Source organism: Ischnura elegans, chromosome 5, assembly GCF_921293095.1.
Source record: "Ischnura elegans chromosome 5, ioIscEleg1.1, whole genome shotgun sequence".
Taxonomy (NCBI): Eukaryota; Metazoa; Arthropoda; class Insecta; order Odonata; family Coenagrionidae; genus Ischnura; species Ischnura elegans.
This window is the reverse complement of record NC_060250.1, coordinates 81,760,258-81,782,740: the sequence shown is the minus strand read 5'-3', so window position 1 is coordinate 81,782,740 and position 22,483 is coordinate 81,760,258. Positions and strand designations below refer to the sequence as shown.

General features: G+C 38.5%; 1 protein-coding gene across 9 annotated transcripts in view; it reads left to right on the top strand.

Annotated features, from left to right (window-relative positions):
- LOC124159116 (protein retinal degeneration B) overlaps nucleotides 1-22,483 on the top strand; it is a 274,532-nt gene that overhangs the window by 155,920 nt on the left and 96,129 nt on the right. Inside the window, exon 1 of one of the 9 annotated variants that reach the window (XM_046534674.1) lies at nucleotides 9,647-10,278. The exons of the other annotated variants lie outside the window; for them this stretch is intronic. The gene's annotated coding sequence lies outside the window, so the exon portion shown is untranslated. Of the gene's footprint in view, nucleotides 1-9,646; nucleotides 10,279-22,483 lie in introns of those variants that run through there. 9 annotated transcript variants of the gene reach the window in all.

Sequence of the window (22,483 nt, the reverse complement as noted above, 5' to 3'; positions counted from 1 at the left end):
TCGGTACGTTGTCTCATCTTAGTGACCTTAATCTTAAGGGCTGCACGATGGACGGTGCCGAAAAAAATATCGCGTTCACGTAGTACCTCGGTCGATACATTCCTGGCGTGTTCGATTACTCAAATCTGCCCGTTCTACGTCGACCTCCTCGTTGTCCGTCCCACGCTGGTGGTCACTCCTAAGGATTCCTCCCTCGTCCTCGTAATTCCCACGACTCCGAAGGGACACTTGAGTATTGGATTATATGAATTCTCTCTCTCTCTGGTTGTATGTGGGGAGAGGGCCTATGCGTTCCCTCCTTGCCCTACCTGCTATCTTACCGTTGTCTCCCGTCACGTAGCCGAGCCCTCATCTCCGTTCCTACGGAGAAACCCGGCTGGACACGAGCGCATTTTTGTAGGCATTAGCGAAAATGCTACACCGCAAGTTTTTCAAAGCGCCGAAAGAAAGTGCTGCAGGATTTTTTTCATCCAATTTTATTTTTCCTTTCGCCTTTGCGCATTATGAGCAAATCGAATAAATGCCTTGTCAAATAAAATGGACAGACTTAATGTTGATCCGTTCAGTCGTGAGAATTAAATGTCTGAGCCCTTGGGAATATGGGTTACTTTGGAACACCTCGGAGGTGCGTAGCCAGGGTTTTTTTTCGTGGGGTGAAAGTCCAGGGAAACGGAAAGTAAATATTTCCATTCATGGAAACGTGCTTAATTATCGTGAGTTCTTCCATTGTTGTTTAAATGTGCAAATTTTAAGGTTAACAATTGTATGAGATATTGTTGTCGTCCCTCAGTTTAAAGTTTATTCTTTGGTAAATATAAATTTGATAGCATGAAATAATATCGCGGCATGGTAATAATAGGAGCAACCACATGGGCCTCCCTGTCTTCGCTCTTGATGGCAGTCATTTTATCCTCAAAATAGCTTAGGTTTTATACTTTCCGTACGTTTTGAAGCGTCCTTATTATGATTTATTTGCTACTCATTTATATATTAATTATTTAAATCATTCAGTGGATCGTGTTGTCTAAGTGTGTACAAATATTTGAAGGGAATCGAAACCTCGGAGAAGAATTAATATTATTGGTAAATGTAATCATTTGTAAGTAAAGTTTATGAATAGCCGAATTTGTTCGGAGTTAATGCATTGGAAAGGATAATTTTTATTTCATCTATAAAATTTTTTGTAGATAAATCACTCAAACTTTGAACTCAAACTCATAGGAACGTCCACGATAAAATGTTAACACATTAGGTATATATATAAAAGTGTGGATATTACTGTTGGTATTTATATTATATCATGCATATATCACATTTCCACCACGTCAAGCCTGAAACGATTTCATACGTTCATAGTAACGTGTTTAAAATCTCAAGGACCATCTTAGTAAAATAGTTTGGAATGACCGATTTGTAAATCACCATTCTCCCTAATTGCGTTTTCTACATCTGCATCTACGAGGTACCGTGCATGCCACCACTAGGGTGTGTGACACGGAGTGATTCCACACCAAAGAGGACAGCGAGATGTGGTCAGACCAGAAACTAGGAGAGTGCAAAGGACTCGAACATGCTACCATGCAAATAAAACTATTAGTTAGTAATACAAAACGAAAGGTTAGCGCAGTAACTGATTCATGCATGAGTTTATACGTGGTATACCAAGAAATGCATTCATATAGTATTGACAATTACAACAAATTATTAACTACACATGTGGAGCTTATTTTGCCTAGTCCTAGGTATCCTAATGTTAAACTATCGCAGGTATTATTGTCCTTTATCGTACCCGGAAAAAATGGCATAAATATATCGGTACTGCAGTCATTTTACCTAATCGTATCCTTGTGAACGTTACTATCATAAGAATGAGGCTCTCGCAAAATATCTTAAACATATAGGCATAATTTATTTTACTTGAAATTTCCGCAAAAGATTTATCTACATAAGAGTTTCGCTATCTAAAAAGGTGGAAAGAATGAGTGCACCGCGTATGAGCTTCCTTTTCGGGCTTCTCCTGTAAAGGGTCAGGAATGCGGTGAAGACGGTACATTTTTTGTGTTAAAGATCCAACCTCATTTCAGAGTGCTCGCGTTATGCGCTCTCGTTCTGAGAGATAAAGGCGTTCCTCTCCATCCTACACCCTTTCATCAGCCTCACCTCATTTCCTTCCTTTCACGGTTCGTATGGTGTGGTATTCGTAGTAGGCGACCGACAGCTGGGGTAATTTGCCCCATTAGGGAAGAGTGTGGAAGGGAGGGTGGAGAGAAACCCGGCGTTACATCATTAGAAATCGGTCTCACGAACATTACCCTTGGGTTTCCAGGAGCTATTCCATAATGTGGCCTATCTACGTGAATGTATAAATTGTCTAGCTCTCTAACCGATCTGGTTTTTCCAGTTACCCATCGTAGTGATGTAAAGTTTCGAAAATTGCTATCTTGCTTCTCAGAACACCTCACCTCCTTTCGGCTGAATAGTTGATTTTATTCCTAAATTCCTATCGTTTTATTCAATAAGGACTCATTTTAGAGCTAGTGCAGTCACATTACCGACTTTAAAGGTATGGTATGGTATTTGGAGGAGGCGACCGACTGCTGAGGTCATTGCGCCGTTAGGTATGGGTAGGTAATGAAGGCTTGAGAGAAACCCGGCGTCGGCATTAATCTGCTCTTAACGGAAGGCGCCAAGAGGGCCATGGCCTTACGTCCTATCTGACGGACGGAGTGCTGCACTTTCAAATGTCTTTCACACAACGTTCAAGTAGGGATCGGGTTGGTCTGTGAAAATTCTCTGCCACCGCTGGGATTTGAACTCGAACCCACGGGACGGGAAGGCATTACTCTAGCCACCACACCAACCCGATCCTCCACGGTTCGTCCTCATCCAAGTCATCCTCTGGAGTGGACCAATATGTCGACTGTAAGAGTCGTTGGAGGCCGCGTCCACATGTTTTTTTCGGGCAGCGCGCCCGTATCCATGTCGCCGAGGTAGTCGGCGCAGCACACTAGGCTAAAATGGAAAAAAAGCCGGAGAAAACCCCAAAAATATGTTTTAAGCTTGGAAGTTGAAAGATTGTTTTGAATAAGAGAGCCACGAAAAAAAACAAAAAAGAAAAAAAGTATTTAACTTCGGACACTGCAGAACACGCATGGAGGGAGGTATGTCATAAGATTGATTTTAAAAAGGCGAAAATATTGGTTAAGGCGAGCCGCTTCTATCCTAGGCAGATTGAAGAAGCCTTGGAAATCCAATAGATAGAAAATTTCAACGGAGACCATGGCTAATCCATCAGGAACGCGTGGAAGATGTGCTCATCGATCAGCGGAACGACGGAAAGCACTTTTTGAGGCAACGAAATAACGAGCTTCTCACCTTCGACCTGAAGACGAAAGCAGGATGGCTTTCGAAACTGTCGTCACAGGCGAACGTGGCTGAGTACCCGGAAAACTGAACTCATCATGAACATCGCCGCGGAAACCTTCGAAGGAATTTCGCAGAAATGGAAGTGGCACGGTTGTTTTAAATACATGACTGAATTTTTTGACGCCTACCGTTTTTAGTAGGTTCCATTTTTTAACTGAATACATGGTTTCAAAGTTGAAAACCTTTCACTAAAATTGCCCGCATTAATTTTTTTTTCGAAATTCAACATGTTAAAACTAACGGCACACCTTTTGTAGTGAATCAATAGTGACTAAAATTCACAATATCTTTAATCCGTTCGTTATTGTTATTTGAGGGGGAGAGAATCCAAGGGGTACAGTTGCCTTTTTTCTTAACAGAGAATGATAAAGTTAATTGTTGGAAGAAATACACAAAAATTGGTTGCCAAGGGATACGAGTGAGTCTCTGTTCTGTGCTGACATTGAGTGGATAAACAAAAGCACTACTAATTATCTAATTGATCTCGTTTGTTATCCATAGCTAATTTCTGTTCCTAACTCTTTTTAGAAAAAAGGAATCACTTGTACCCCTTGGCTTCTCACCCACTCAATTCTCATCAACTTTCACGACTTATTGTTTGTTGTGGCCGATGCGACGCGGCATGAGTGCGAAGAGCACGCCATCTTTATATACAGTATAATATGGTTATAACGTCATTCAAAGGACCACACAATTATTGACGCTATATCAGAGTGACACTATAAAAGGGTTATTTAACTAATTAATGAATTACAGAGGAGGTGTAAAAAGTTACGATTTTTCATGAATTATATACTTGAATGAGACTATTGGTGTAAATACGACTAAATTTATGAGTAATAGTTTTTTTCTATTTAAATTTAAGGTAAAAAAAAGTCGTCAAAATGAAGCGTTTTATGCAACGAATACAATATTATGTTTAATTAAAGGCACAATACAGTATGTTATTAAATGTTCAAAACTTACAAGCACTTTTAAATGAAGTCCTACTGCCGAAAGAAATCTGCAATGTCTTTCGGACAGTCCTTCGTTGCTTGCAGCAGGATTTTGTTGACGCTATATATGAGGTTTTGGAAACTATTGAAAATAAATCCAAGGTTTTATCAGTGCTTAAACATTAAGTTTGTCGGGACTTAGGAGTGAATGACGTTATATCCGTGTTGACGTCACGGACGAGGCCGTGACATGTTGCACCGTAGTAATTTTCTTGTATTATTTGTGCATGCTCGTTGTTTCACCAATGTTTAAATTGCGGAATTATGAGGGTTCGTGCGTTTATGAAGAACGAATCAACTATGAATACGCTCGTTTCAGGGATAAATTAATATTTTTAGTATTATTTATCAAGATATAGTTTTCTGATCATGACTGAAGCCGTAATTAGTTGTACCTATACGTTGTTAAGGATCGAATTTTGCATCTTAATTTCGCTTTTGCGGAAAAAGTGAAAGTCTCGATTCCCTACTATTTTAAACGAAATATATGGCCTCAAAGTTGAACAAATTTTGCAAAAACTGCCCGCGTTGATTTTTTTCGAAATTCAGCATGTTAAAACTAATGGCACAGCTTTTGTAGTAGTTCAGTGGGTACCAAAATTTACAATACTATTAAACGGTTTGTTATTGTTAATTTTTCATAAACTTTTCACCACTTTGATGTCGTATTTTCGGCCGATGCAACACGAAATGGCGCACCCTGGTTTTCTTCGAATTTTTGTGATTATGTAGGATTATAGAAAAAGGATCGCCGAGTTACCTCGAGATATGTACACCAAAGATACAGCAAAGCATGAAGAGTGTGGTACATAGAGTTGGATTTTGCGCAGAAAGAATGCAGCTTATTCTTTTCGGTAGCTCAGCCTTTTATTTTTCTTTACTTTAGAAAGGCACGTAAACTTGAACAACTATAGTGATAACAAACTGTTTACAAACATCAACTGTTACTATATCTCCAACACCCCCACTTAACAGCTTATGTCGTCAGGCCCATTCCATTCCTTAATTCTTCAAATTTTATTTTTGGAAGTGGCTTCGTCAGTGCATCAGCAATCATGTCCTCACTCCTGCAGTAAACAAGCTGAATAACATTATTTTTCATTAAATCTCTTATAAAATGGTGCCGGACATCGATGTGCTTCGTTCTGGCACTAAATTTTTCATTTGAAGGTATTTTTATGTATCCCTGGTTGTCTTCATAGATTATTATTGGTTCATTCTGCACCTCCCCCAGATCATGCAGTAATTGTCGTAGCCAAACACCTTCCTGACTGGCAGATGCTGCAGAAACATACTCAGCCTCTGTTGTAGACAGAGCGACAGAAGCTTGAGATAACGCATTAGTTTCTTTAAAGCTTCCCAATCTCGCTGTCTGGGATTACTAACCCGTCTGCAGAGAATACTCATTGCTCCAGAAATATCTGGTCTAGTAGTTGTTGAAATATACAGAAGTGCCCCCACTGCTTCCTTATATTTGCCATTATTTGGCAAGGCATCATTCTCTCCTTTCAATTTGGGGTATTCAGGATCCATTGGTATAGATACACCTTTTGCATCTTCCATCCCGAACTTTTTCAATATTTCATCTATTTTGGATTTCTGATTTAACTGAAAACTTCCATCCTCTTTTCTCTGGATTTGTATTCCTAAATAGTTAGTTGCATCTCCCAAATCTTTTACTTCAAAGTGATGATTCAACATTTGTCTTAGTTCCTTAATTTTATCTTCATTGTCATGAATTATAATCAGGTCATCTACATAAATCAGAATATACATCCTTTTCTCATTTTCATTCTTCGTATAAAGACATGGATCTGCTAGGCTGCGCTGAAATCCTTTTTCAAGCAAAACATCATTTATTTTGATATTCCAAGCTCTAGCTGACTGATTCAGTCCATATATTGATTTTTGAAGCTTGCAAACTAGCTTATCTTCAGTGTTTTTTGTGTAGCCCAGTGGTTGTTTCATGTATAATTCTTCTTCGATGTCGCCATTAAGAAATGCTGTTTTCACATCAAAATGTCGGACAAACAGCCTTCGTACTGCTACTATGCTCATAAGGACTCTAAAGGTGCTTTGTCTTACAACTGGTGCAAAGGTTGAATCGTAGTCTTCTCCATATTTTTGAGAGTAACCTTTTGCAACAAGTCTTCCTTTTCGTCGACAAATATCTCCATTTGAATCATATTTTGTTTTGAACACCCATTTGCATCCAATGGCATGTTTTCCTTCAGGCAATTTAGTTAAAATCCATGTTTTATTTTCTTCGAGAGATTTTATTTCTTCATCGGCGGCTTTCATCCACTCCTCTCTTTCATTTGCAGGCAATTCCATTACCTCGTCTAAAGATTCTGGATCGGGCTTTGGGTTAATTTTAACAGTGTATGATAACCATTTTGGTGGCACCCCCATGCATTCTCTTGACGATTTTCGAACTGGCTGATCTGTTCTGTCCATTTCCAGTTTGGTGTTATCATCTATCTTGGTGATTGGTATTTCTCTTTCTCTCATCAACCTATCATCCTGGTATGTATAACGCTCAGATGATTCTAGGTCGATATCCTTGATTAATTCCTCTTTATCTGTAACATTTTCATCAAATACTACAGGTCTGCTGATGATAATTCTATTCGTACTGGGTTGTAGGATCCTGTAACCTTTGGACGTTTCATTATATCCTACCATAATTCCTTTTTGAGCACGTGAATCCCACTTGCTCCGTTTTTCTTTGGGAAGATAAGCATAAGCTTTGCTTCCAAATACTCGTATATGCTGAAGATCAGGTTTTTCAGCAGTCCACAGCTCATATGGGGTTTTATCAATGGCTTCACTGGGCAAGCGATTTTGCAAATAGCATGCAGTCATGATAGCTTCTCCCCAATACTGTTTTGGCAAATTCGCATCTAGCAGCATGCATCGAGCTGATTCAACTATAGAACAATTCTTTCTTTCTGCTATTCCATTCTGCTTAGGGCTGTATGGCACTGTGGTCTGAAACTCAATTCCTTCTTTCTTTTAAATATCCTGAGTTCTCTTTCCTATATATTCACCACCATTGTCCGTTCGCAGAATTTTCGGTTTTCTTCCGAATTTAGTAGAAACTGCTGCAACATATTCTTCCACTTTGATTGACACTTCTTCCTTTAAGCGTAGCAGATATACAGTTATGTAACGAGAGTAATCATCAATAAATCTGAGAAAATAACGTTTCTTCCCTGGAGTTTCTGTACTCATTGGACCACAAATATCTGAGTGAATGAGTTCTAGGGGTCTTTGAGCTTTATAACAGCTTGTTTTGGGAAATGATTTTTTCGATAATTTTCCTTTTACACAGTCCCAACACCTCAAGAATTTATTGCAGTTATCAATTTCTATTCCTATAGCAAGTTTATCATCAATTAATCTTTTCACTGCAACTGGGTCTCTATGTCCAAGCCGCCTATGCCATAGATGAATACAATTCCGGTGATTCCCAAACTTCGCAGAATTAGCCATTTCTTGACATGATAATTTATAAAGATCACCATCAATCTTTCCCACAGCTTGCATTGTGCTTTTATTATCAATTATGCAGTCATTCTCCTTGAAAGTCACCACATTACCTTCTTTAGCTAATTTCTTTACCGAGAGTAGGCTGCCTCGCAAATCAGGTACATACAGAACATCCTTCAATAGTATCCTGTTTATTTCTGTCGGAGATATCTTGCAATTGAGGTATCCTTCACCTGTCCCTTCAATAGCAACGAATTCCCCATTGGCAACGATTACCTTTCCTTCTTTATTTCGACGAATTCTTGTAAAGAAGTCAATATCATTTGTCATGTGGCTCGTAGCGCCCGAATCTACGTACCATGAACAAAACGCAGTAGCAAACGATGCGTTCAGGATGGCATCTGTAGCACCTCGCGCCTCGTGACTGTCTTTTTCCTTTTTGAACTCTTTCATTTTTGCTTTCCATATTCTGCAATCCTTCTTTAAATGTCCCCGTTTCTTGCAAACGAAACACTCGCAAGTCTCTTTATAATTACTTCTTTCCGATCTGGATTCATGTGGTTTTCGTGTTTTTAAAGCTGACTCCGATTGCAGGTTGCGTGATTCATCGCATATTATGGACTCATTCTTACGTATGAATTCATCAATCAGTTTTCCTTTTACGTATTCTAATGTGAGTTCGTCATCTGGACGCGTATCAAGGGCTGTTACAAGGGTGCTATATTCATCTGTCAAACCACTAAGTAAGAGAGCAGCTATATTAAAATCTTTAATTTCTTCTCCGATGCTCCGCAAACGTTCGATTAGTTCTAATGTTAACTTTATATATTCTTGCATTGATTGACCCTTTTTAAGTTTTGATTGATAAAGTTTTCGAAATAGATACAATTTATTGCTTAAATTGGCCCTTTCATGCACTTTTTGCAATTCTAACCACATTTCTCTGGCACTTTTACACTTGCAAATGTGTATTATCTGACCATCCTCGACACTAAGGGATATGGTACTTTGTGCTTTCTCGTCCTTTCCTTTCCATCCCGCCTCGGATTTTTCTGGTTTATCTTCATCAACTACTTTCCACGTACCTTCTCTTATTAGCACCATTCTCATCTTGAATTTCCATGCTTGATAATTATTATCATTTAGCTTCTGGACGGTTATTCTTTCGCTATGAGCATCCGATGACATCATGAAAAATTAAATTGTCCGGATTCTGTTTTTTTTTCTTCTTTCACGATTTTACTTTCTATTACTGCGTTCTTCTTATCCTTGCTTAACCTCTGGGCCCATAACCAGTTGGATTTTGCGCAGAAAGAATGCAGCTTATTCTTTTCGGTAGCTCAGCCTTTTATTTTTCTTTACTTTAGAAAGGCACGTAAACTTGAACAACAATAGTGATAACAAACTGTTTACAATCATCAACAGTTACTATATCTTCAACACATAGAGATCATCTGCGACGCCGATATTAAGATCAATTTTTCGACTGTGCCGCACACTCCGGAGCTGTCGGCATGGCGCAGCGGCGCATAGGTCTGCTCTTGCGCTCAGCCGCGGTTGGCCTTTCCGCGGCTTCTGTGACTCCGCGTCCGCTGCTAGGAGCGTATGTATTGGGAAAAACTGCCGTCTCCCCCCTCCCTCCACAACTACCTCTCTCTCTCTCTCTCTCTTTCTCACTCACTATCGTTTTCTCCCCACTCCCTCCCAGCGGTCAGTCTTGCGAGTCCCGCCGACCGCGACGGAAGGGAAAACCCGCCTCGAAGCTCTCTCTCCTCTCGGCTTGTCGACTTGATTGCGAGACCGCGTGGACGGTAGTGGGTCCGCAACGGCTCTCAGATGCGTCGTCTTGGCGATTCGTTACGTATTGGAGGAATATTGTCGTCCACGTTGCCGCGTTTCGCCGCCTAACCCACCTTGAATACGGACTCCCGCGCCGATTTTCCGTTTAGAAACAAAGAACGCTGTTTTGCTCCACATCAATCGATCGTCGAGCTATAGAATTGGATCTTCAGTTTGCCAGCATTCAAGTGCGGACTCTTTCTCGCTCTGACATTCCAACAGTGCATCATTAACTCGTCTGGTATCGTCAGTTTCCTTGGTGACCTAAGGATTCTATCGCCAAAATTCGATGTTTGCCAACCTTTGTGACTGAAACCTTTAAGTGATGTGATAAATGTTAACAGTACAGTGAACTTGTTGTTGTTTTCCGGTCAATATTGTCGAGGAATTTAACCCCTGCTTCTTCTACTTCGAAGCTCGCGGTGGTGTTGAATTGTGGATTTTTGATGTAAGAAATTCAGGCCAATCGGGGCTGACATCTTAATGAAGATTTGCTCACTCTCTACCGCTTGGGGGGAAATCTCAGGTACGTTGCCAATTTTTTCTTTTTGCCACTCTTACATTTAGGAACTTACCGGACTGTGGCGTGAAAACGTGACGGAAAAAGACGATTTATCGCTCAATGCGTATCGATTTTCTGGCAGAGATATCGACGCCTTGATTATTCGGCTGTCCATTGATGTGCGATCGTTCAATCAGCTGAGCGGGAAATTTCGAAAGTTCCATCCGCGGGTTTCGGCTTGCAATACGCAGAAATTGCGTAAGGCCTGCGAAAAGGCGGGCTGGTTCAAATTCGCCTGCGGTCAACGCACGCCGTCTTGTGTTGCATGCGATTGACAGCATTGGAATTATTTTAGATTCTATGCGTGAGCGCCGTGAATATATTATAAATTCCTTTGGAGTCTCAGCCGGGTCTGGTTTTTAGTTGCTAGCGTTGCGATGGCTTGCTCTACCATCTTGATCTATTACCTGACAGCCGCGACATTAGGAATGGCTTTTCTTTGATAGTAACATTGCTATGGAGATCAGGAATCAGGATAGCGTAGTGTTCGGCGCAATGGCCCGGAAATCCTAAGGCCATAGCCATCGCTGCGTCCACTCCTAAAATCCTGACCGATAGAACTTTATAAAACTTCAGATAACATTTCAATCGATGTTTGACGACTGCGATTTATTAGATCACTATTTACACAATCCTTATCATTCCCGACACCTGGTGGTGACGTCACAATCGAGGTTTACCAGTATGTTTGTAGTTCTATTATTCACTATGGAAAAGGAGCTTTTTGGATTCTAGTCTCATTTTAAGTTTTTTTACAACAAATCTCCCTTTGTAAATTACTTTGCATTCAAAGAATGCGTGCCAGGAGTTTAAGAGAGAGGAAAACAGAATATGTTAATGGTGAAGTTTGATATTCTATTCCAGGCCTTATACCGTAAAATGATTACTTTAGCGGGAGGGATAGCCTTGTAACTAGATAAGTAATTGCCAATTTTCCACCTTCATTTTTTTAAATTCACAACTTAGACTACCGACCATGCGTTCAGCCGATTGTGTATTTATCATGATGCTGAGACCATAGTCGGTATTATATATGCTGTTAAGTTAAATAATATTATTCAAAACCATATTTTGTAAGCACAAACCACTAAAGTCATAGCCGATATTGTCTTTTTAATTAAATAATGAGGGAAATATTCTATGGAAAGTATTATTGCTTAAATTTTGAGGTAGATGCGGATATTTCCCATAAAGTACGCTCTTGTACGTATATTTATATGCGAAGGATAGCTCTATAGGATGCACCACAACCACGCAATTTTGTATCTTTTTTTTTTTTCGCGACGTTTCACGTGATGGAAACTTTAGCTATGCTATTGGATGTATAAGTATTCATAGAGTTAAAATTTCCATGTTAACGTAACCGGACATTTTCCTCTTTTCCTTTCGAAATAAGGTATTGCAGTTATTTTTATTTTTAGAGTTATAAATCAATGCTTAAAATAATCTTTTTTAATTATTTTTACAACCTACATTTCAGCGTTATCAAAATCAAAAGTATGGCTATTGTCTACACTATGCTATGCAAGGTCACGTGGCGTTTTTCTATTGTTTATTGATGATTTGTGCTGACATATCCAGTTATTTAAATAATGTGATAATAGCTTTGGTTCAAAGCAAGCAATGCGTCACTAATTGTGAGTAAGACCGGTCGAGCGGTAGTGATGCGTCCCCTTGATGTGCAACTGTTATCCCACCTCAGGTTTAAACCGCGGTGGTATCTCTCGTGTCGATCATCTTTGCTTATCTCTTTGGGGCATTCCCCTTTGGTCCCGGCTCAGAAAGGAACAGAGAGGCATTCTTGTTTCTCTCGAGTTTATTTTCGATCCTCCCTCCAGCCGCCGTGTCGCTCTTTCCCGCCGATCTGTTTATCTCTCGAGGTCGACTCCGATGCGGCGATCGTGTCCTTCCGGTTTCACTTCTCTCCGGAGCGGAAGTTGGGCGAAAGCGAAATGGCTCCGGAAATGTCGTGTGACTCCTGCTTCCGCGGTGTGGCTCCAAAGTTAAAACGCTGTTGAGTGTTCCATTGCCCCCGCATTGGAGATTTAGTAATCTATTCGTGCTTATCTGTTCGTAGTCGGTTACCTACCTCTACGCCGTTATTTTAAAATTGCCTATGCCTTTGTGACCTTTGCGACCGAAATTATAGCGTGTTAAAAATATTTATAGTGCTTGTCTGCCCAAATGTTATACGTGAAAGGCAGTTACTCAGTTCGCTTTCATTGAAGTTTCGGTTATTAAGATCGCATTGCTGCTCGACTCCTGCTGTCCAAAAACCGATACTTATCAGAAAAATTTTAGTATTTGTATGTGTTACAGTGTTTATTAAAAAAACTTATAAAAATTTGTTTTTTTTGGTATCTGTTTTTTGTCACGCAGAGTCAAGCAAAGATTTCAGTGTTTTATTTCCATAGAAATTTGAGAATTATTAGTTCCAAATATTCATTCTGATAAATTTATTTATTAAATAAAAAGTACAACAAACACATTCAGTTGAATTTGCATAAAACCCCTATGTACTTTTAATAATATTAATTTATTTTCTCAAAAAAAATCCCTTGACCTCATAACTTTCTAAAAATGAGGTAGGTTCATAAGATTGCACTGAAGTTGCGGGAACGAAATAAAATTATTAGCAATGAAAACACTTCATGACTTCATTGCTAATATGGAGCTCTTCCACCTCGTTCAAGCTTCAATTTTCGCTTTAATTTAAATAAAATTATGTACGTTTGTTAAATATAACCAATCCTATAAATTAGAAATGTTCAACAGACGCTTAAGTGATAGGTTGCTCCACCTCCTTACCTTTGGTGGAAGTTGAGTGATAGTGGCTGATTATCAAGAAGCTAACATTGGTGGATTTATTCTTTGAACCACTATTGGCGTTAAGTTTACACAGTCTATTCTGTTTTATCTTTAGTAATTACAAATTTACCATTCGTCATCAAGTTTGACATCGTTCATATACCCACCAATCTTTATATTTCAAGTTTTCAATTTTGTTCAGTCCCACTTTAATACCATCATAGGTGCCCCAGTAAATGTAATGCTCCTCCAATTTGCAAGGAATCCTTTTTTAAACTTAAATTTGCATTTCCTTGAAACTATTTGAACCTTGAACCGCTTTGTCGTGGTTTTCACTGTCCATGGGAATGCAGTCAAGCGAGGGTGAGTTAATTTTTTGTTCTTCCTGTTGGGAGCTGACCTTCCTTAATAATGCGTTGCGAGTTGCCTTTACTTGAATCTGTTTATGTATTTTTTAAATTATTATTCAATGCCTTTATTTCTGCTGTATGAGTTACCAATTACAACTACCGTAAAAAAATATGATTTTTCACCCTACAAAAACAATATTTTATCAAGACGGGCGTATGCAAGGCTTATGGATATGTATTGCTAACTTGCCTCATGAAAGCATGGGCTCGTTTTGTATCATGATACAGTCCTGTCTTTGAATAAAAATAATTAATCATTTTAGAAAAGAAAAAATTTACACTTAATAAGGTTTAGTAATGTTTAATGTGCACGGCTTTTATTTCGTAAAATAGTTACATTTTCAGATGCTTGATAATGATTACATACATGAAGAGAAAGGATTAGCAGGGTCTCTAAATCATTGTATGTTTCACTGGGAAATTCAAAGCGATAGTCCATTGCCGTCCATGGGTCCAGGCTATCGCTGACGCGGCGTATTGTTACGGGTTTCGCTGAGGTTAAAACTGTGACCAAAAATTGCCAGGAATATGTTAAATGCCCACATATGTGATAATGATTAGTGACCTTAACATGCTACTATGCTACAAAACCTAGGTCATGTCATTTAACATAAATAAAGGACCTTGCGAAGTGTAATGTTTTGTATTTTCGAAAGTGAAATGGAATCAGATAATAAACCCTGAAGTTATTTTTAATTAATGTGATTTTCGTAATAATGGTCTTTCGTTCTCGGTAAAGTAATTTCTTATTATTTATTTGACAACGTTTTTACCATAGTCATGATTATAAAAATTTTCAGCTAAATGGAATATTTTCATCAATACGTGGATACACTTTGAGAGGCTATGAATTCGATCAACTACTTCTTGATTTTTTCAATTGGACCGGAATGATAATAAAAAGTTTTAACGATCATCCTGTTTAACAACGTCAGTGATTTATATAAACGTGTGCTGCATACGATCGATATGAGTTCTTTGTTATCTTCAACTCATTTCGCGCGGTACCCTTAAGCTTGTCCCTAGTAGGCACCGCCGCTGGAGGGGAGATATTCAGCTTCAACATGCTACGACGAGAGCTTCTCGTGGCGTGTTCTTTTTGGTATTAAATTTTGTTCCGTTTCTGCAACCTTGGAATTTAAATTGAATGTCGTTCCGGTTCATCGATTCTGGATACTTTCCCGTCAAAATTTTATTCAAAATTGTGATTGCCGAACCTCAGCGTTTGCTACCTCGATTCTGTTCTGATTTTTATTAACGATTTTTCCGTTTAAAAGTTAAAGGACGTGAGAAACCCCTGGGGTTGAGGCTTTGTTAATGATATTGAAAAGTAAAAATATATGGAGTAATAATATATGGAGTAATAATTGGCGAGGCGGTAATTTTTTTACTCTGCTCAACCCTTCTTTTCTTCTTCTAGCAATCAAACGATTTAACCTACAATGTTATGGCTGGAAAACCTCCAAATATATTGGAAATAATCATTATTTTATACATTCTTGTCTAAATGATGTGACTTTAAATCTAGTTCACATAACTAGAAGATAATAATCTCCGAATATTTTCCATTCCACCGTACGTATAAGTTCTGCGTTTGGGTTTTTATTTACGTTTTTGTATTGATATATATGTCCTGGTTCTCCAAATTATGGGGTCTGCTTGGAAATGAAAATTAATAAATCCAAATGCTATAGAAGTATTTGAGGCATTCCCATTTACAATAGGATTAACGTGATGTACATGAAAAATTTATGACGCACAGGTATTTTGATTGAATTGAACAAACTATACCCTTAACAATATTGAAATATTTGTGGAATAATTCGAGCATTATACTTAGTTATATATGTTACATCCGCTCAGAGTAATAGTTCCTGTAGTGTACAGACTAATGAACGAAGTTGCTCCCGTGTACTTTTTGAATTCTCCGAACTCATCAGTTTAGACAAATTCGACATTTACAAAAGGTTATCACAAATTAATTTCTTAATGTTATTTTTTCTGTGCTTTTGCCTTCAGATATTTATAAAACATTACTCATATCTTTGAGAATTCCAATCAAGGTTTTCGGTAATATTTTTGGTGGTATCACGCCAAGAATGTGTCACCATATTTACCGAGAGCATTAGATTCGTACAGATTTGGCTCCCTTGCTATAGTAATTTTTTCATGATTTTTATCCCTTAAGATCGAAATTCATTTTAGCTAAGGTGATACCTGTATTAACAAGACTTTTATTTGAATACCATGATTTAATTCTGGTCAATTCTTATGCTATTTAATGAGGTACTTAAGTTGGACAGAAATACTGTATTAACTTACTAACACATCAAGAAAGCTTACTTCCAGTTGTTCAATCCTTTTTTTTTAATATCTAATTTTACTTATTTTTCTGATGCAGCTAAGTCTATTTAAATGATTTGTAAAACGATATTAGTCCGAATAGTAAATATTATTATTGTGTGAATTAGCTTAATGAAATGAAATTGTTAGTATGGAGAATAGGAAACACACAACACTTTTTAAGAACCACTAAAACATAAATGTAATTTTTTACATGCGATAAATGGCGCAAATATTAATTGCAGTAGGAGATATTTGTTCACAATAACAACCATAGTAATTGGGGAAATGATAATTGTGTTGACCGACACTCCGTAACCGGAATAGCTAGTATTTATAGCACCACCTTTCCTTCAACAGCTTCGCATCGTCTTACATCTGTGTGTGTGCTCCCTTATTCTTTGAAAATTCAAAAAATTCGCCCGTCTCTGAGCCTGAGGTGGAGGTAAATTTGGGAAGCACGCTGCCTGGAACTTGGCAGTGAAAACCGTGCGGGGAGGAGGGCTTATTCTCCTTCGTCTTGCTACAATCGCTACTGGCGGCCGGTCTCTATTAGGAACAGAGGCGGTCGGTCCTTTTTGCCATCTCGCCACCGCGGGCCCCTACTTGGGGACTCTTAAGCATGGTTTACACGTATGAGTTGACCGCTAGAGCAGGAGATCTAGAACGATATCTCGCCAATATTATTACTGACATTCAAAATGGAGTATTTATAGTATTTTTAGTATTCAGAAGAACTATTTTTTTAATTTTTACATAAGTTTTCGTTTAAAAGGTTATAAATTACCTTTTTATCTAATCGAAAAGTAAGAGAGAGTAATAGGAAATGAGTAAGACGAATAAGTTTGCCAAGAGTCCCAGAGTACCTATATGCTTTCCGATGGTAGAGATAGAAGAACAAAAGAAATGAGGATTCCGCAAGGGAAATATTGTCGTCTATTCATGTTTGTGAGAAAATAAACATTGAGTTTGGATTAAAGTTTATCCCTTACAAGTTTTAAAATGGAAAAAATCAAGCTGTGACTGAAGTAGCGAATTTTAACTGCCATCGGATCCAATTTCGGATTCTTTTAATTAGATCGAATCAATACTTCAATCGATTCGTACTGTTTGAGCATTGTTTCGCTGAAGCTTTTCGCACAAATGAGTTCCTTAGAAGATAGTATTTATGTGAAAACGAGGGTTAATAGCAAATCGGAACTCTCAGAGAAAGGGAATTTAGTGAAGGTTCCATTGTAATTTTTAATGATTTTAAGCTTTGTTAAACTTGAAGTCAAGTTTCGCTTATCTTCTGTCCGTTGTCTTCTTTCAATGGGGAAAGTTCTCAGTCCGTTGCCCATTTTGCATAAATTCTATACCAATACCCACCACCTATAAATTGATGCTCAATACAGGTGACGCAATCTGTTAAGGTCTCCGGCATAGGAGAGGAAAACGTTTACCATTTTAAAGTCTTGACGCGGGTTACCCACTACATCCATTAATGTTGCCAAGCATGGGCAGCGGAAAATTTAGCAATTTCAAATTTTTATTAATATTTTTTCCTATTCTCCATGCTAAATTATACATCAAGTGTCACTCTTGTCAAGTTGCCAATGCGGCCCTGGCGGCCTCGAGGAAAGGGAGCCTAAAATTCTCTCGGCCGTGGGAAAAAATCGTGGCCTAGTTGCTGCTCAAAAGGCGAGGCCGATGCCCCTTGTGAAGAACCTCTCTCCATGTGAGCGTGGCCCATACTTCGGACACGAGAATTTTCTCCCGCTACTGGTTCAATCGGAATTCTTTTCAGGATGGCAAATCAATGAAATACACTTGGGTTCTATGCTGCTTGGCTGACGGAGATGGAATTTTTCCTCTGCGAGTGGCTTCGTAACAGTTTCCAGTTACTAACATAGCAGTCTTGTTGAGTATACCCTAAAATGTAATAGCTGTAATTAGGTGTTTCGGGTTCTTTACGGAATTTTTATAATATTGATTATTATGTCTATTTACTCTTGCACAGGTCTCTTCAGTAGGACACATGGAGCATGTACACAAATATTTATTTAATTGGTAGCAGTCTTGTGCAGAATATATTGAGCATATTTAATATTGCGTTTTACTAGCCGATTTCATGACAAAAAAACAAAAGAATTTTAAATGAAATGAGTTAAATTACTATTCAATTAGTGGTATAAATTCCTATAGATCTCTATGTTTCGATTGTATTTCTTTTTCAGTTTTAAGTACGAGCATCTTTATCTACCTTATCCAGAAAGCTTTGTCCTCCTTTTTTCCGTAAATCTTTTCTTAGTAACGAATTTTACGTCCTCCTTCCGCAGCCTTGTCTCGGACACCTGTGGCTTATTCTCTCTTTTTTCCTAAAAGTCAAGTTTCCGCTCTTCACCGTGCTGAATTTCGTCGCACCTACCCCCATTGCCTTTTGCTTGTCCTCTTACGCAAAGATCTTCGGCCGTATTCATAGATTTCCGCTAAAACACGCTAGTAGGGCGACTAACTTAGTCGGCTACTAAGACCTTTTAGTCGCCTACTAAGATATGGTATTCATGGATTGTATTACGTGAGCTACTAAGAGCTACTAACTTAGTATGCTACTAGCCAGCTCGGCAGCCGATACTCGGTAGCGATTTGGGTTCAACCCGCTAGGCTACGCTTGACAACACTGCATCTGACTCCTCCGCGGCGCGGAAAATTCGTATCACTATCAAACAAAAGAAATTGATTCAGCAAAGTGCATTGAAATTTTTACTTCATAATGGATAATTCGATGTGATATCGCATCTCAGACATATTTTTTTATTGCTGTACACAAAAATTATCCAATACCTTTGGGAAAGGGTAGATTTATGAGTAATACCGAAGCATTTGTATGTTTCAGATGCAGTTATTGCTTTACAAACGGCCGTATATTTATTGATCATATAAATTGCGTATTGCTTGCACTTCCGATATTTGTTTCCATTAGTGTATGCGTGATTAGTATGGAAATACATAACTAGCAACGTCAGTATTATACATATCTGTATTCGGAAAGCAGAAATACACCTCAATGTCGGAGTAGAAACGAAAACTTTTGCAATGCAGAAATGAAACGTTAAGAAAATAACGTTGAGATAAATGTGTGAATGACACACATTTATTACGTTACAAACACCTACGTGCGAGCAATTAGTAACATATGTTTGCAACTCCTAAAGTGTTAGTCAAGGAAACAACAATCTGCTTCGCTACATTTAAATATTTCAAATATTGACAGCGTGTGGAAATATACGGCATATAGTTTACTAGAGGTGGTTAATGTAAAAAACAAAGCATAATTAACGTAACTTGTTTTACTTATTTATTGCTGATCATATCACAAATAGGACTACAACGCACACAACATTTCACTTCACATTTCACGAGCTGTCTTTATGACACTTATAATCCGTACATTCTGAATCAACTGGTTCAATGAAAAGCTTGACTCACACTTAATTTAAAACACTTTAACGTGACTCTAGTAAACAATGATAGTCAGTTTTCCAATCACTCTGCACACACCAAAAGAATTTGCACTCGTTGACTTTCGAAAGAATTCTTCACATCTCACTTCCCACTCATCACTAATGATTTAGAATCAGTTGATGTTATTTCACATTAACATTACGTGGACAATGAAATAAATATGCTGAAACAAATTTTTAAACCAGAAATTGTAACATCAACATACTTCCAATCTCACTCTCCACTATCACTCGTACCGTAACCAAAACAAAAACAACAGCGCAACGAAATACGCGAAATGTAAATACTGCCGAAAGCTCACGATAAAGTGACTAGAATAAGTAATATAATCAAACACAAATTATAAGCGTACAAACGAATGAAAATTTATAAGCGTTTCCTGATTCCCTAAAGAACAAATGCTTCAAATATAAAACATATCCCCTTCGCAACAGCTAGTAGATACCTTTGATCGAAATGGTTAAACCAGTATGAAAGAAATAAATCATTTTGTCGAAGCTCATACACTCACAAATCACTTCACTTGTCGCTTCACTCTTTACTTCATCGTCTATATGCAATCAATTCACTTAGGGGCGCACTGAATGTACAAATTGTGTTCACTTACACTAGAGGCACAAGTTCACTGCAAGTCGTAGCTTCCTCGCAGCTACGAAAAACTTTCAATTCCTGTCAACAATTACACTACATACGTTGCCTGCCTTGCTTAAAGAATGGATTCTCGTATTCCATTTTGGCACAAATGCATAAAAACTCTATAACAGTATACAAATAAAACCGGAGTTCGATCATCCACAACGGTCCGCCATATTTAGTAGCTCCCTTAAACAAGGCCGGAGGGCGACTAAGAACCAGCTACTAAGATAGTAGCATACTAGGCTTAGTAGCCCCTACTAACGATCTATGAATACCATTTTGCTAGTATGCTACTACTTAGAACGCTACTTAGGCGTTAGTAGCTTACTAAGGAAACTATGAATACGGCCGCTTGTCTTTAATCTTTATTGTTTGTAAACACTTCCTTTTCCCACCATTTTTTCATGGTAAGACGATTACACCAGTGTCATTTTTCCTCCTACTAACAGGCCAAAGTAATTGAATCGTTCCTGATTAAGTATCTACGGTTGTGTCGTGCTGATAACATCTTTTATTTGCATTAATCGATTTCATTAGATTTTTTGCAAGGTTATTTTCTTCTCTGACTCCCTCTCATATGCTATTCCTGCCTAAATTTGATTGCAGAACTCCGTTCGTTTGTGTCTGTCCCAAGTATTAGTTTTTGAAGTGGATAATTCCTTTACAATTACTTCGTCATGTATTTCTAATGTTTCGAAATATGTCAAACACTGTTCCCTTATAACTGATTCATTATTTTTTATTTCGGCTTTCTTGTATATTCCTTCGTTATTATATTCCGTCATCCCCCACCTAATTTTAAGGATTGATCGTAAGCATTTTCGCTCTGTCACGTATATTTTTCTCGGCCAGTTTTATTGACTTATCCAACCCACGATAGTGTTGCGTACGTCAATTATCTACTGCTCCTAGCCGCAAATTATTTTATCAAAATTCATTCCATTCAGGTATGTCTTGAATTTCTAGTCCAGAAAATCGTGTGCGTAAAATTTGAGCCATTTAATCGTATGTCGGAATAGCAGTCTACAAATCTTTGTCTCAAAAAATCAGTCCAGATAGCCGTGTCTTGACCAATTTTTTAACTTTCGGAGTGATATCTCGATATCCATTTTTATTTATATTTTTTTAGAATAAGCAATATTTTCGCGTCTTTCTTATCTCTGAAAATCCATTTTCTTGGTTTTAACCCCCTGATAAATAGGGCTCGGGGATTATGTATTTTTGAAATTCTTTCGCGGATTTTGGTTTCTTATAATTTAATAAAATTTTAGAAATTCGAATTCACAAAACGAAAATAGAATTATTGGCCGGGATACTACTTTGTGGACATGCTATATTATGGACGAAATTTGAAATTTCAGGTACGTCCGTCCTAATATTTATTTTCGTCGTCACCAATGAAACATCTCCCTGCGAGCTCCATTCTGTTTTTTTCATCCCTTTATATTTACCGCCCCACCCCCATAAATAAATCATCTTACCTGTAAAATATGATCAGAAATTATTGCCGTCTAAGGTTCATTATACTTTGATTTTTTTGTCTTTAAGCAAGCTACGCAAAACCTCATGACGTCAATTTTCTCGCGTTTGCTCTGCATTCCAGGAATTGTTTCCCCATTACGCCCCCACCAATTAAACTCCTCCTAAACCGGCGTTATTCTCATTTCCAGATATCCCTACTGCCGCTGCGTCCGTTTTCCTCCAACGCACGGCCGAAATAATTAGTGCTGGGCGCAGAAAAAAATTGATGGCTTTCGAACGAATTCGATGAAGCTGTATCTCTCTCTCTCTCTGCGAGGGAAGATCCAATTTTTCCTCCCTCACACGTGCTCGTACGCTTCGATTCCCCTTCCCCCCCTTACTGCCCTTCAACAGCCCGATCTCTCTCCTCGCCAATTGGTCCGGGGGCGGCGGAATTTCCTGTGCGAGACTGACTGGGTTCCTCTGTCACCGCGTGGGCGCCGCGAGAGATGTGTGGGCGATCCCTCGCCCCGCTGTCTTCCGCGTCCTAGCCCCCGCTATGTCCCCTGGCACCCCCAATCATGTGTCCCTGTAGTGATAAAAATCGATTTCGATCGCAGTCGAAAATCTAGTGTTAATAGTCAAAGATCGAGGAAATCATGATCTAAAATTTGCTAACACATGCACTTGAGAAAGACGATTAAAATAGGTTCAATGCAGGTTAGCGCCGATTTGTGCGGTTTAGGCTTTGAATTCGTTGAAACTTTTTTGTTTCTATCGATTCATTCAGGAGATAATTAGTCGCAATTTGAATTATTATGCACTATTTCAAGCTTTCCTACCAAGAGCTGCGTTAAAGCCTCGTATTTTGTTGGTAGCGACGGGACCCTTATCCTGAAGCATATGCATCCCTTATTGCGTGTGTCACCTTTTACGTCTATCGTTTTCTTTTCGTTGTTCTCATGCCTGGATTCATATTGTTGCAAGGATGATTGCGATTATTTCTG